The sequence below is a fragment of the Natator depressus genome, chromosome 14, assembly GCF_965152275.1.
Source record: "Natator depressus isolate rNatDep1 chromosome 14, rNatDep2.hap1, whole genome shotgun sequence".
NCBI lineage: Eukaryota > Metazoa > Chordata > Testudines > Cheloniidae > Natator > Natator depressus.
The window spans coordinates 34,813,810-34,830,408 of NC_134247.1; the positions used below are offsets into that span (position 1 = coordinate 34,813,810).

Consider the following 16,599-nt stretch of genomic DNA (forward strand, 5'->3'; position numbering starts at 1 on the left):
CCGAGGACCGACCCCTGGGGCACTCCACTTGACACCGGCTGCCAACTAGACATGGAGCCATTGATCACGACCCGTTGAACCCGACAATCTAGCCAACTTTCTACCCACCTTATAGTGCATTCATCCAGCCCATACTTCTTTAACTTGCTGACAAGAATACTGTGGGAGACCGTGTCAAAAGCTTTGCTAAAGTCAAGAAACAATACATCCACTGCTTTCCCTTCATCCACAGAATCAGTAATCTCATCATAGAAGGCTATTAGATTAGTCAGGCATGACCTACCCTTGGTGAATCCATGCTGACTGTTCCTGATCACTTTCCTCTCGTGTAAGTGGTATCAAATACCTACTGCTGACTGGAATTTTTCCTCCCATCAGGAAAATTTTTACTTTTCACTGAACACCCTAAATCCATTCCCCCCCCACCCCCCCACCCCCAGTTTTTGGCAAATGAAAACTTTCTGCTGAAAACTGATTTTTTTTATTCCAAAACCAATATAGTTTGGTTTTTTAAGTTTTCATTTTTTTTTTACAAAACAATCCCAAAATGTTTGAGAAAAGCAGACAGATTCTGAGATGTGTTGTTATTTAGCTTAAAAACCAATCTCCATTAAAAAGAACACAGCTGAAAATTTCCAACCAGCCTCTATGCACAGAGTTTGGGGTGGAAAAATTACAGATGAGCTGCTATTTACGATGCTGGGTGAGTCAACATCATATTGCCCTGCAAAGTGAGAATCAGGCTGTGTTAGAATTTTAGTTTATCAGTTTCATACCCAAGTTGTGAGAATTGTTGGGTTTGGAGTGTGCTTTGTTCCATCCTTCATATTGCATTTTATCAAGCCACACCTTGGGCCAAATCCTCAGATGAGATAAAGTGATGAAGCTCCATTGACTTTAAAGGAGCTGACCTAATTTACACTAGTGTGGTAACGTGACTCATTGATTGTCAGAGGTGAGGAGCACTAACAACACCTACTCATTGTAAGTGATGAGTTCTGTGCACCTTTGACATTCATAGAATGAGATATTAGGGAAAGGGGAATCAGGGCCATTCCCTCTGTCGCTGTAATCCTGACCATTTTCTTTCTCATTCCCTCCACAGACATCGCACAGTGTACTGCGGAAGAAAATGTCCAATCAAATTGCCGTGACCGAGTTCCTTCTCCTGGGATTCTCTGACATTCGGGAGCTGCAGATTTTACAAAGCAGTGGTGTTTCTACTGCTTTACCTGATATCCCTGCTGGGGAACCTTCTCATCATCACAGCCATAGCCCTTGACCGCCACCTTCACGCCCCCATGTACTTCTTCCTGATGAATCTGTCCATCCTAGACCTCGGCTCCATCTCTGTCACCATCCCCAAATCCATGGCCAATTCCCTCACCAACACCAGATTGATTTCTTATTCTGGATGTGTTGACCAAGTCTTTCTCGTCTTCTTCTTTGCTTCAGCAGATTTTGCTTTACTGACCATCATGGCGTACGACCGATACATCACCATCTGCCAACCACTGCACTATGAGACAGTGATGAACAGGACAGCTTGTGTCCAAATGGCAGCCAGTGCCTGGATCAGTGGTATTCTCTACTCTGCACTGCACACTTTGATCACCTTTGAAATCTCCTTCTGTGGAGGCAACGTGGTGGATCAGTTCTTCTGTGAAATCCACCAGCTCCTCAATCTCGCCTGCTCTGACTTGTACCTCATTGAAGTTGGGTTTCTCATCTTTAGTTCATTCTTAGGCTTAAGCTGCTTTCTTTTCATAATTGTGTCATATGTTCAGATCTTCAAAGCAGTGCTGAGAATCCCCTCTAAGCAGGGTGAGCATAAAGCCTTCTCCACCTGCCTCCCTCACCTCACCGTGGTGTCCTTGTTCTTTAGTACTGCTGCCTTTGCCTACCTGAAACCCACCTCCAGCTCAACCTCAGGTCTGAATCTCATAGTGGCTGTTCTCTATTCTGTGTTGCCACCAATGGTGAATCCGATCATCTACAGCATGAGAAACAAAGAGATCAAAGGTCCACTGAGTAGACAGGTAGGTTGTAGGTTTTTTACTAAGAACAAAAAGTCCATATGTCTCCTTCGGTAGCAATTTCATTCTGTATTTCTTTATAAATAAAATCTGATGACATTATTGCCTCCATGAGAAAACACTGTGCACTCTGTTTATGCGGAATTGGGTCTTTGCACTAGTAAAGATACAGACAATCATGACTCAGGAAAAAAAGGAGTTTCTATAGGTTTACTCCAATGGAAATAAGATTGGAATATATCATATACTGCTACCGATCACGATACTACCTGAGACCCTTGCCTATAAAATCAGTAGCCATAGCAGAGTCCCTGGTGAGGTCTTTGGCTCTTCTTATATTTTGGGATAAAAATCAGATGGAGGTATCAATGCATTTGTTCTTTGTGTTTTTTGTTTGTTTGTTTGTCAGATTTTTAGCTTATTTTTGCTTAACTGGTTGATTGGTGGTTTGGTTTGTTTGTTTGTTTTAGGAGGTTTTGGAGGTGGAAAGGCCTGAGAAGATGGTGAGTGTTTGGTGAGACGGGATTTTCAATGTTTGTCGCTTCTTGGGAGTATCCATATGTCATCTCTTTGATGGGGTTTTCTGAGCGAACTGAAGGTTTGCTCCCCACAATGACAAAAGAGTGCAAAAGAGGATTATGCATGGCTTAGTTCCTCCTGACATGATTATGTGTAGATTGTTGGGATATTATTGTATTATTAATGATATGTGTCATAAATATAAAGGGAAGGGTAACCACCTTTCTCTCCACAGTGCTATAAAATCCCTCCTGGCCAGAGGCAAAACCCTTTCACCTGTAAAGGTTAAGAAGCTAGGATAACCTCGCTGGCACCTGACCAAAATGACCAATGAGGAGACAAGATACTTTCAAAGCTGGAGGGGGGGGACGACAAAGGATATGTCTGTCTGTGTGATGCTTTTGCCAGGAAGAGATCAGGAATGCAGCTCAGAACTCCTGTAAAAAGTTAGTAAGTAATCTAGCTAGAAATGCATTAGATTTCTTTTGTTTAATGGCTGGTAAAATGGCTGTGCTGAATGGAATGTATATTCCTGGTTTTGTGTCTTTTTGTAACTTAAGGTTTTGCCTAGAGAGATGCTCTATGTTTTGAATCTGATTACCCTGTAAGGTATTTACCATCCTGATCTTTACAGAGGTGATTCTTTTACCTTTTCTTTCATTAAAATTCTTCTTTTAAGAACCTGATTGCTTTTTCTTTGTTCTTAAGATCCAAGGGTTTGGGTCTGTGTTCACCTGTACAAATTGGTGAGGATTTTGATCAAGCCTTTCCCAGGAAAGGGGGTGTAGGGCTTGGGGGGATATTTTGGGGGAAGACGTCTCCAAGTGGGCTCTTTCCCTGTTCTTTGTGTAACAAGCTTGGTGGTTCAAGGACAAGGCATAGGGTTCAAGGACAAGGCAAAGTTTATACCATAAGGAAGTTTTTAATCTAAGCTGGTAAGAATAAGCTTAGGGGGTCTTTCATGCAGGTCTCCACATCTGTACCCTAGAGTTCAGAGTGGGGAAGGAACCTTGACAATATGTTAGGCATCTTTTTATTATTTTAACCTAAATGAGTATAGCATCATAGAATATTAGGGTTGGAAGAGACCTCAGGAGGTCATCTAGTCCAATCCCCTGCTCAAAGCAGGACCAATGCCAACTAAATCACCCCAGTCAAGGCTTTGTCAAACCAGGCCTTAAAAACCTCTAAGGATGGAGATTCCACCACGTCCCTATGTAACCCTCCTAGTGTTTCCTAATATCCCACCTAGACCTCCCCCACTGTAACTTGAGACCACTGCTCCTTGTTCTGTCATCTGCCACTACTAAGAACAGCCTAGCTCCATCCTCTTTGGAACCCTTCAGGTCGTTGAAGGCTGCTATCAAATCCCCCCTCTCTCTTCTCTTCTGCAGACTAAATAACCCCAGTTCCCTCAGTTTCTCCTCATAAGTCATGTGCCCCAGCCCACTAATCATTTTTGTTGCTCTCCACTGGACTCTCTCCAATTTGTCCACATCCGTTCTGTTGTGGGGATGTAAAAACAGTGTCATTCTTGCTATGGTGGAAAGACTGTTTTAAAGTAAGTGACATGAACACTGGTGTCTGGGGTTTTCTTGTCTTCTTGTCTGGGGTCATTTTGTTCTAGCCCTGGTGTAAGTGGACAAGTGCCATCACGTGCACTGATCTGGTGTTCCATACGCCTTCCCGTGTAGATGTACTCACACCCAAGCTGAGAAAGGATCTCAGAAGTTGGCCTGTTAGTAGTATTAGAATATCATCTTTGTGCATTGTTGTGTACACTTCATATATGACAGACAAAAGCAGAGTATGTGATTAGCTAGAGAGACAGACAGACAGGACCATTCCTTGTCCTAACCCACAACCTCATTTAATGATAATGATAGATTTCTATTTGATTGTGAATTACATTAGCTAGCTAGCTAGTGTGGCAAAGTTTCTCCTCTACCTTGGTGGGTCTTGTGCTTATTGGCGGATTTGCTCGCCTTGGAGCTTCACGGCAGCCCTCAGTTTGGCTGTTTTCGTGAACCCACAGTCCAGATCAACTCCTCCTGTGTCTGACCAGGAGTTGGGAGGTTTGGGGGGAACCCGGGCTCGCCCTCGACTCTGGGTTCCAGCCCAGGGCCCTGTGGAATGCAGCTGTCTAGAGTGCCTCCTGGAACAGCTGTGCGACAGCTACAACTCCCTGGGCTACTTCCCCATGGCCTCCTCCCAACACCTTCTTTATCCTCACCTTAGGACCTTCCTCCTGGTGTCTGATAGTGCTTGTATTCCTCAGTCCTCCCACAGTCCACATTCTCACTCCTAGCGCCTCTTGCTCCCAGCTCCTTACACGTGCACCACAAACTGAAGTGAGCTCCTTTTTAAACCCAGGTGCCCTGATTAGCCTGCCTTAATTGATTCTAGCAGCTTCTTGATTAGAACACCTGCAGCCAATCAGCCTGTCTGTCTTAATTGTCTCCAGAAGGTTCCTGATTGTTCTGGAACCTTCCCTGTTACTTTACCCAGGGGAAAGGGACCTACTTAACCTGGGGCTAATATATCTGCCTTCTACTACTCTCCTGTAGTCATCTGGCCCGACCCTGTCATACTAGATAATGAATAATCTATGGAAATTATTGTGCAAATTATTGTGCTTCTTTTCCTGTTAATGATTGTCTATGTCCAGATCATGATTTTCTTATAAGTACTCCTTATTACACATTATTTAGCAAAGATTTTGTATGACTATATCTTACTCCATCGCTCATTTACAAACAGCTCATCCTAACGCACTTAGTGTTTGAACTTTGAGCTGTTTTGACCGGATACATTTTTAACATACTCTGGTTTGCTTGGAAGTATCACAGACGGGTTGGAAGAGACCTCAGGAGGCCATCTAGTCCAATCCCCTGCTCAAAGCAGGACCAACACCAACTAAATCATCCCAGACAAGACTTAGTCAAGCCGGGCCTCAGGCCAATGCTCAGCTGATTTAAATTGGCATAGCTCTATTGAAGTCAGTAGATCTCTGAGAATTTACACCAGCTGAGGATCTGCTCCAAACACTCATGATTATGAATTTAAAACTCATTCCCTTTGAATATTCTGTACAATGGTCCTGATTCCGCAGCCACTTCAGCACGTTCTTAACTTTAACCATATGAGTGGCCCCATTGAAGGTTTAAAGGTAAACTCATGTTTAAGTCCCTGTTGAATATGGGTTAGGGATATGGATAGGGCTTAAGGCTAACACCAAACCAGTGCCAGACTCTGACACTCTTTCCATTTCTCTCCTTTCCCAGTCAAATAAAGCCCTGCAATTGGTGCATTGGAATTACTCTCCCCATCTGGCTTCTTTCAAAAATTAGGATTCTGGGACTTGACGTGTCAGTGACTTTCGGCACCACACCGATGAATGGAGTAGAGAGAGAGAGATCAACATTGACAAGGACTTGCACAGAGAAAGGATGCAGTGCCACTGTCCATGTCATCAGTGTTAGGGGTATTCTTATGTGAGGCTCCCACAGTCACTCCAGTTGAAGCTGTTCCAGTCTGGAAAAATAATTAAAGAGTTATTGGAGCAGGGGGTCTGGACACTGGGTCTCCCAGGTGAGTGCTTTGACCACCAGGCTCCAGGGTAATTCTCATGTGCTCTCTCTCCCTCTCTGACCAATGATTCTTTAATGATTTAATCCAAAGTGGAACAGCTTGAACAGGAGAGGTTGAGGGAGCCCCACGTCAGAATATCCCACAGCCCAGTGATTAGGACACGCACCCAAAAGGTGGCAGATCCCCCTTCAAATCCCTTCTCCTCCTCAGGCAGAGGGGGGACTTGAACTGGGGGTTTCCCCATGGCCAGGTAAGTACCCTAACCACTGGGCTAAAAGTTAAACAGGAGGGCGTTCTCCTTCTCACACAAAATACCAGAGGAGCCTGACCCAAGGAGAGGGTTCCCAGGTGTGCATCACAAGCAGGGATAGGCACCACCCAACAGTTCTACATAGGCACCTATCTCTGTGAGGGGGCGGAGCCTGGCACACCCGCGTCTAGTCATTATCTCCCAGTGGTCAGGTTAGGCACCTCCCCACCACATGCTGGCAGTTGTGGATCCCATTTAGGTGTTTACCTCTCCCCATTCATTGAACAGGGAGCCTGGGCTCCAAACACAGGCTTTAGGAATCATGGGGATTTTCTAAGTGCCTAAATGTTAGGTGCTGCAATGCTCATCGTTAGAATACCTAAAGACAAGATTTTTAAAGGTATTTAGGTGCCTGGTGGGATTTTCAAAAGCATTTAGGTACCTAAAATCAAAGGGTGTTTTGAAAGTCCTACTAGATGCTTAAATACCTTAAAAAAATCAGGCCCTAATTCCTTTTGTGAACCTAGCCCTGAGTGCCTGATAGCCCCGAAGAGTCTTTAACAATATCATCCCAGAAGACTGAAGACATTTCCAAAAACAATATTTTTAAGCCCTTCCTGACACTGAAGGGCTTTGTAAACTGCAGCCATATCCAGACATGGGTTCTACAAATGGCCCTGTCCCTTTAAAATGAGCCAGAGACAGACCCCAGGACCAAAGACTCATGAGTTTGAGGTTTTAAAATATAAGGCTGCTCCCATCTCAGCTGAGATAGGGACCACCTCACCTCTAGATCATGCAGAACAATCTGGTCCCAGCAGGGTACACGAGAAAGGCTGATATTCATTGGATAGCTGACAGTCAGTGGTAGCTGGGTAGCTTTGAAAATGAGGCCTCTTTGAAAATGCCAGCTGAGGGCTTTGTCAAGTGGAAAATGATCTATTGTCAGATTTTACAAATGGTCCCTCTCTTCATCATTGGCCAAACAGAAACATCCATCCCTGAGCTTTGCAGTGTTCAACATCCAGCCTTGCCTTCATCACCGCCCAGGGGTGCACAGGGACCATTCCCCCGCTAGGCCTCTAGTGACTATGTTGGCATAAGCATCAAAGTTTGTGCCTTGTGATGGCTTCATGGTGGCCTTAAGAAATGGACTGGGGGTCTCTGTGCGGTTTCTAGAAGACGTGTCCCCAACACACAAACATCATCATCACTGGAAATAGATTTGCATCCTTGTGCTCCATTACTATAGAGAGGTCCAGAAGTATGCAGAAAGGAATCCTCTGTCCTATATAGCAAGGGTCCCTCCAGGGCAGGGTAGAAGCACACGTCCGGGGAGTGGGGAGCGAGGGAAGATCACAGAGCTGCCACCTGGGCTTCTATATGTACTACTGAAAAATGTCAGACTTCAGAACCTCGGGCTAATCATCTGGCCGCTTAGGGTTAGGGTGGTGCAAAGAAAATTAGGATACAAGGAGACAAGACAGAAATATCTGTATATTAAGTCTGGGATATTCAAAGGGTCTAAGGACATTAGTTGCCTAACTCCCATTGTGCAGTCAATGGGAGTTGGGCACGTAATTCCCTGAAGCCACTCTGAAAATCCCTGTCACAGCTCATGGACTGTAGTGAAAGTTCACTGTACAGTTCCAGATTCTGCAGCACCCACAGCCCCTTGTGTCTGCTGGAGAGTCAGTCACTGGTTCCTCCAGAGGGCCAAGCCCATTCCTGGGGTCTCTCCAGGGAAATCAGTGATTTTGCACCCAGGATACATTGGGTCCCTCCTGCTGAGCTGTTTTCTACTCTCTCCCCTGCTAATGCCCCCTGGGGATAATCACAGCTCTGTGCTCCTCACAGGGGTTTCCTAGGGGATTCCCCGTTTGGTCTGATTGCTTTGGTTGCTTTCAGTAACTGAATCCCTGGGCTGATGTTATGTCCCTGGCACACCATGCTGTGTGCACCATGCTGCGGCAGAGCCTGGGAATAGATTGTGCCCCAATAAGGCAACTTGAGAGAGCAGGACTGTCCCTCGCCTTCGGCCCCTGAACATTTGAGAGGAGCTGAGGTCTCAGTTCACACCCCATTTCCACGTGGATGCTACAAACATTGTCGAGCAGAATGGGACAGGCTGGCTCGGGAGATAAGAGATGAAGTTGCTGCTTTCACCTCTAAGTCACCTGTCCAAACCCAGCCCCACTGAGCAGGAGCCGAGGGCTAAATACGCAAAAGCATTTCGGTGCCGAAGTCCAAAATTTACATCCTCAAAAGCTCTGCTCGGCTGCTGCCTAACCCTGTAAGCACCTACATTTCCCTGGATAAAGTCCACTGTGGTCGCTATTGCAGAGGGATGCAGATGGTGGTGTATCAGTTGTAGAAACCCAAGGTTTGCTCCAATAGGCTCTTTTGCAAATGATAGGTGTAATGTTTCTGAAGTTCAGGTGAAGCCCAGGCCTTAGAACTTGAGAAGATAGACACAGGGCTAGGATTATAAAGGGATTTAGGCACCTACCTATTTTAATAGGTGCCCAGTGGGATTTACAAGAGAACCTAAGCAGGTTAGGTGCCTAACTCCCATTGAACGTCCATGGGATTTAGCCACCTGGCTTACTTAGGAGCTTTGATTAATCTCCCTAGATGCCTGTCTCCATCGGTAGGTGCCTAAATGCCTTGAGCAGTGCAAGACGATATATTCCTGAGGTACAAGGCTGGGAGCTGGGGGGATCTGGCTGGTGCCTTTCTTTGTGTGATTCACGAGTGGCTCTGGGAGCATTCATGCAATCTAGCTGGGTGTGGGGCTTCACATGCTTCTGGACTGAGTGATAGCACCTGGAGGGGGTTGCTGTTAGTCACTAGCAGAGCATAGTGAGAGACACACCAGGCTAGTGAATTGAGGAGCCACAGCCATCCCACAGTCCCAGGTTGCAGCCCGGGGAACACAATCACACACTCCCACTCTACCTAGGCACACAGTATGATGGGAATGCTTTGCCCAAATGATGACTTTTGGCTGGTGTTGGATCACAAGACACTCTGTTATTGAGGCAGGGGTAATAAAGGGTTGTGTATCCTTCTTGTGTGAATCAAGGGCAGCAGAATTGTGCTTGACATGCCCTGACTGAGGAACTCACCCTCAAGTAAACTGCACTTGCTAAGCAGGGGACATGGGTGCCAAAGGCCAGTGGAGTTGTGGGTGCGAGGATGGCTGGCAGAGCAGAGCAGAGCAGAGCAGAGCAGAGCAGATGCCCGGACAGTGGAGAGAGCAAGGTGCCTTTCTTTCCGTCTACCAGGGTGGGCGGTGAACTCCACAGATGCACCTCTGAACTCTGGGTCTTCGCTGACCAAGGACAACAGCTGTGAGTGGGGTGCGGTGAAGGGAAGGGCACATTACAGGAACTTTTGGTTGCTGGACTTAAGAACCTGAGGCAAAAGGACACTGCCCAACATACTCTGGGGTGGGTGTTTTGCTCATGGTTTATGTTATGAATCCTGCTTGCAGTGTTTTCCCAAGTTAATGCCAGCTTACTTTCCCCCTTTTTATTAAAAGTTTCTTTTCTACACTCGGACTCTGTGCTTTTGAGAGGGCAAGTATTACCTCTAGAGGTGCCCAACGGGGGATGTGTAATTGTCCCAGGTTACTTGTTGGGGACTCAAGCCGGTGTTGTGTTGCATTGTTGAAAAGGACCCCCTAGATATTGAACCCGGCCCTTGTTGCTGCCGACTCCAACTGGCAGAAGGGTTACACAGGTTGCTTAAAAGTGAAGGGGCAGGTTCTCAGTTGGTCTAAATCATTATAGCTGGGGAGGTGCGACCGCGCCGTGCTGCCGGCTGGGAAAGCAGCCTGAGGCAGAAGCCTCCAACTCGCATGATATTCCAGGCAGGACTGAATCTCCATGAGATGAAACTTAAAGAAGAGAATGACCTGGAGTCTCTGGCTCCCATTCGGTGCTCTAAGAGGAGGAGCGCCACGTCTGTCCAGGCGCCCCGATCAACCTCACCGAGGTCTGCCAGGAGCACCCAGGAGACGTATGCCGGCTATCAGTCCTATTGCACCGTCTGCCGTGAAGGCAAGGAGCTGCTGCTGTGTAGCAATTCAGTACCGCGTCTGCCAGCAGCACGCAGGAGACGTACGGTGAGCTGAGCAGGCTCCAGGCTTGCCGTGGTATGGCGTCTGCACTGGTAACCCAGGGAAAAAGGCGCGAAACGATTCTCTGCTGTTGCTTTCACAGAAGGAGGGACGGAGGGAAGGGGGGTCCTGACGACATGTACCCAGAATCACGTGCGACAGTGTTTTTGCCCCATCAGGCATTGGGAGCTTAACCCAGAATTCCAATGGGCAGCGGAGACTGCGGGAACTCTGGGATAGCTACTCCCAGTGCACCGCTCTGTAAGTCGACGCAAGCCACAGTATTGAGGACGCACTCCGCCGACTTAATGCACTTAGTGGGGATATACGCGATCGACTGAATAAAATCAGTTTCTAAAAATTGACTTCTATAAAATCGACCTTATTTCATAGTGTAGACATACCCTAAGAGAGTTAAGCATCTAACTCCCATTGTGCAGACAATGGGCATTGGGCACCTGTTTCCCTGAAACCACTCTGAAAATCCCTGTCATAGCTCACATCCCGGAGCAAGTGTCCACTGTATTGTTCCAGATTCTGCAGCACCCACACCCCCTTGCTTCTGCTTTAATTACACAGGATGCTGCAGTGTTGGTTACAGGTCCCCCCCCCAGAGGGCCAAGCCCATTCCTGGGGCCTCTCCATGGAAATCAGCAATTAGTACCCGGGATACATGGTGCCCATTCTGTTGAGCTGTTTTCTACTCACTAGATATTACCTCACCCATCTTGTCTCTCTGTTCCCGGAAAAGCCATCTTTAGAGAGCAGGACAGTCCCTGGTCTTCGCTTCCAGCACTGGACATATGAAAGGAGAGGAGGTCTCAGTTCACACCCCATGTCCACTTGAATGCTATAGCCATCTCGGCGCAGGATGGGACATGCTGGCTTGGGAGATAACAGATGAAGCAGCTGCTTTCATGTCTAGGTCACCTATTCAATTCAGCCCCAGTGAGCAGTGCCCCAGTGTCCTCCCCTTCTGAGCGCTGTGAAAAATTGGTTTTGTGCCTCATCTCCTTGGACATGTCAAGAAAGCACCCACCAAACATCTCATCCATCCAAACTAGAACACGTTAATCCCCTGTGAGCAGCCTCAGCAGAGACCATGGACCAGTGCGGACTTGAAGAGATCCTCTCAAAATGGGAGAGGGTAGATCGGGCTCCCAGTCCCCTTCACGACATGGTCTCTCCATGGAGATTGCGATAGCCATCAAAGGAGCCAATTGTTGCCAGTCAAAGTAAAGGTGGGTTCTGTAGGGATGGGCTTTAGGGTGGAACCAGAACCTCAGATCCTAAGCCCCCTCGCCTGAGCGTTGGGGAAGTGAGGATCCCAAGAAAGAGCCCAGTGTCTGAGCTGGGCCCATCTCAAATTAATTTGCAATTTCCTGATAGAAATAGTCTTCTTCTATCAGCCACACAACCCTCAGCTCTTACATAGCAGGGAAGGCCTGGTCCTGATCCCACTGCAGTCACTAGCAATGCTCCCACTGACTTCAGCAGTTCCAGGGGTTGATCATAGAGGTGCATGCCATGTGTTCATTAGAGCAAATTTCTCCAAGGAAATTTCTTCACTTCACAGGTTTTTGTTTCATTTTGCCCCATTCCATGGAGATGTGGCCACATCGAGCAAAGGACATTTGTATGGATGGAAATGTAGGTGGGGAAGGAAATTAAGTGACCTAGTCCAGGGTTGCACAGTTAGGAACGGAGAGAGCTACAAACGTGGGCTGGGGCTTCCAAGCTGACTTACCCCAGTTCAAACAGAGAGATGTTAATGGCATCCCTGTGTGTTCCCACACTGGTCATTGGTGCGGATACGCTCCCCCCATGCAAACCAGGAGTGATTCCACTGGACTCAGTGAGACTCATTCTTCTCGCCTTCAGCCTGGTGTAAATAAAGAGTAACTCTAGTCGAGTAAATGGAGCTGTTTCTCCTCTTACTCACCCAGTGAGTAACTCAACAGAGTTAGGCCATGTCGACACAATGGACCTTACAGCTTTTACCTTTACCGCCATGTCTACCCTTCGGATCTTTCTTCCCTTATCGCTTGGGTCGGACAAACTTTTGTCGGTCGGGGTGGTTTTTTCACATCCCGACCAACAAAATTGGTAGTGTAGACAAAACTTAAGGTTGGGGCTTTTGGTTAACTTATTGTTAGTTATGTTAATTGAAGGATGAATTCACAGCTGTCAATCTCAATGAGGTCTGTGATTGATCCAGTCATTAGTACCTCGCAGTTTAACAATACAAGGCAGCAGAAGGAAACTGGAAGTTATGGAGGGGCTTATAACTCCGGAAGCCCTTGGTCAAATGACAACAAATTTGGAACTCGAATGCTACCCAGGCCTGCCTGAGGCACCCAAATTTCAAAGCTATCCGAGTAACCATTCAGCTTCTAGTGCACTTCCAAAAACTGAGCTTTAAACCATACAAAATGGCGGGAATGGAAATCATCTAGCCCTCCTTCTGTATTGGCACAAGTGCACAATCAAACACGCAGACTTTCTTAAATTCCATTCTCATATTGGGTCCCCCAAGATTTAGTGGGGGCCATGCACTACCTTGGGTAAATGAGACAGATTGAGACCATTTTGACCTGCATCACATCAATAGTTTGATCTCTAGCTTTGAGCAAAATAAACAAACCTAGAAACTTGTAACTGGGCTCATATCTCCACAACCCTTCGCTCAAATGACCCCACATTTAGGTCACTAATCCTACCCTGCACCCTCCTAAGGCACATTAAATTTCAAAAGAATCTGACTAAGCTTGTCTTCTGTTTTTTCCTTTTTTTTTTTTTTAAGAAAGGAGGACCTTTAAACAGAAGTCATGATGCAACCTTAACTAGACGGGCGTTGCTGTGATGGTAATAATATTCATCAGTTCATTTACTGGTTGGGTAGCCATCTTGCAGGTTTCTATTAACCCTGCTACTGGAATATTCCAAGAGCATTGAGATGGGATTGTGATGCTCAGCAATGAGAATCTCAGAGACAGGAACAAACAAAAAACTCGACATCACGGCACAGATATTTAGCTCATGTAACCTGGCCAAGTTCCATAGCACTCTGTCAATTTACATTCGCTGCGGAACTGGTCTAATTGACTTCAGTGGGGCTGGGGCTGATTTACACAACAGCTGTTTGGGGATCTGGACCCTTTGAGTCCAAGGCAGCTAGAGGTGATTTACAAAAACAGGGGCACTGACCCATTCACTCCAGTGGAGCTACCCTGATTTGAACTTGCTGAGGATCGGAACCATTGATTCCAATAGGTCTCGGGCTGATTTCTGCTCTCTGGCTCCTTGTATTTCATCAGTTTCTCTGACATGAATGTCTCGTGTAAATTATACATTTTTAAACAGTGCATCTGCAGCCAAGGGAGCCTTTTATTTTAATGTTGTCTGCCGGAAGGAAAACAATGTTACTACTGAGAAAGGAAGGAAGGAAGGAAAAGACCTGGGCTATTCATCCCAATAAAAGTTGAAGATCAGATGCAGAAAATCTCCACAACACTGTCCCCAGTTCTGTCCCAAGTGGGAATGAATCGCTCTGTCACCCTTACAAGTTATACTTGCAATTCATCCCTGGACAAAGAGCTAGGAAAGAGGAGACTGGTTACGAATGTTTGTTTGACTCTTCTTTGGTTCAGTTTCACAGGCAAAGGATGTGGGTTGGAAACTGCGTCATGGGCCAGATTCCCAGCTGGTGTAAATGGATGTAGCTCCCTGGAAGTCAATGAGTCAGATCCCCAAGTGGTGTAAATAGCCCTCACTACTCTGAAGTCAATGGAAGTGTATCAATTTACACCAGCTCAGGACCTGGTCCTTAGTTTTCAGTGTTTGTCTCTTAGTGAGGAACTTCAAGCAGCCAGGGCAGCCTGAGCTGTCTGTTCCTCTGGTGGCTGCATCCCAAGAGCTGCTGGTGCAATGCAGGGGGAAAACATCTCTGCTCCCCTAGAGGTGACTATGTGGAGTTAATGAGGGAACAGGCTATTCCAGGCCAACTGAGACTCTGGTGCCAAGAAGCTCTTAGCTATTGTAGATCCCATGTCTGTGCTACAAATATATGTTTTATTTTGCCATCCTGTGGGGACCCCCTTTGTGATCCAGCCCTGCCTTGTTTTTAGCTAAAGGTCCTTCAAGAGATGCTGTCATCGTGTGAGATGCAGGGCAGGTGCTGTTCCCCCTCTGGGGGGTTAGGGTCAACTTGGGCAGGTTGTCAGGATGGTTTGCTCCTGAGGTGAGAGCAGAGCTGGGCTCACAGCCCTGGAGATCAGATTCAGCTATTTAGCCCCAGAGCAGGGATATCTTGGGCTGTGACCTTGTTTGAAGCCGGCACAAACCAGGATCAGCTCGAGAGCTGGGACTGTCTTTCAGTCCCTGATCCCATTTAGTCCATCACCTTTCACCCAAGCCTGCCCTAGGAGGGAAGCAGGGAGCACCCATCTGTGCTAGGAACTGCAGAGAGATCCCTGCAACTCAGGACATCCAGCGAAGGGATGCGACAACAGCTGGTGGATACTACAGTGATGGGGGCATGAGAGAGAGAGAGAGAACCAAACAATCCTGGCAGTGGGTGAATAGATAGATAGATAGATAATGACCAATGATTCTTAACACAGTCGGATCAAATGCATCGCAAATTGGAATAAAGACCAACAAAGTAAGTTTTCTATTTCAATTAAATATGTTAGAGTATTAATATATGGGGCAAATTTAATATCAGAAATATGAATTGCAATTAGAACTCTTTAAGACTTTTACTATCAAATTATGCAGATATATAGAGATGATCAGATTTTTTTTTCCACCAGAAAAAATTGACTTTTCATTGAGGTTGTGAGAACCAAACAGCTTCAGCCTAAAACTGTTGGAACCTGAAAATTTTTAGGCATAATCAAAAAGTTTTCATTTTTATGGATATCAGAGACTTTCCATGAAAATATATTCAACTGAAAATTGAATTTTCCTTTGAAATAAAGTAGAAATTGTCTGACTACTCCTACCTGGAAACTTAGCTGTTTGCCAGGGTGGGGAACATGAATATTGTCCAATAACACCATAATTTCCAACCCCATTCCCTCTATTGCAACCGTGTTTGTCTGTTTCAAAGGGGTAGCTGCAGGATGGTAAAACTGAGTAAGTAGCAAAATGGGTAGCCCAGAGAATGTGTTTTAAACATACTAACCTCTCTAAACTAAAGCCCTGAGAGTCGAAGCTCCCAGACAAAGGCTGTCTCTCTTTATCCTACCCAAGGACGTGCAGGAGGTTGATGGAACAAGAACCCAGATCTCCACTTCTACCATCATAGCCTCTGTTCCTCACTGTTGCCTGCTAAACAAAAATACTGTCAACATGTGCACAGAACATGCACATAGGAAGACACAATCCATCCCCAAAAGAGTTCACATTCAAAGTACACGAGACAGACAAAGGGAAGGGGAGGAAATAGAGGCAGCAGTGACTGCTCCATGGTCACAGAGTGACAGAGGCAAGACTAGAACCGAAGTCTCCTGACTCACACAGCACAGAAATAAAGTCACAGAGGGGAACCACACAACCTAGCAGTAACTGAGCGATGGGACCAGCCCACCATCACCCAGCAATGGGAGTACAGCTGGGATCTGGTGCCATAAATCAATGTGTAAGTAGGCATCAGGCAGTATGTGGGATGTTGGGGTGGAATCATCACAGAAAAGCTGCCATGCAGGAAGCTGGGTGATTCTGTGCTGTATTTCTCAGTTAAGTGGGAATCGGACTGTGCTGGCATTTTAGTAGTTGAGTTGGCCAAGTTGTGAGCCTGATGTCTGTAGCAATAGGGGCATAATTTTGGCTCAAATTGTTGGATTTGGGTTGTACTTTGTTCCATCTTTCATCCTGCATTTGATCAAGCCACATCTTGGGTCAGATCCTCAGATGGTGTAAACTGACCCGGCTCCAGTGACTTTAAGGGAACGATGCCAATTTACACTCCCGTGATAATGCACCAGAGTAGTGCTCTGGTTGTGAGCGGTGAGGAGCCCTCACTACTCCAGTCAATGGAAGTGACAAGTGCTGTGCACCTTTGACATTCACATCAT

General features: G+C 46.4%; 1 protein-coding gene and 1 pseudogene across 1 annotated transcript in view; one reads left to right on the forward strand and one right to left on the reverse strand.

The window, feature by feature from the left end:
* Positions 1–16,599, reverse strand: part of LOC141998857 (E3 ubiquitin-protein ligase TRIM21-like) — a 302,786-nt gene that overhangs the window by 158,922 nt on the left and 127,265 nt on the right. The gene's annotated exons all lie outside the window — the stretch shown is intronic.
* Positions 1,133–2,093, forward strand: LOC141998746 (olfactory receptor 14A16-like; annotated as a pseudogene).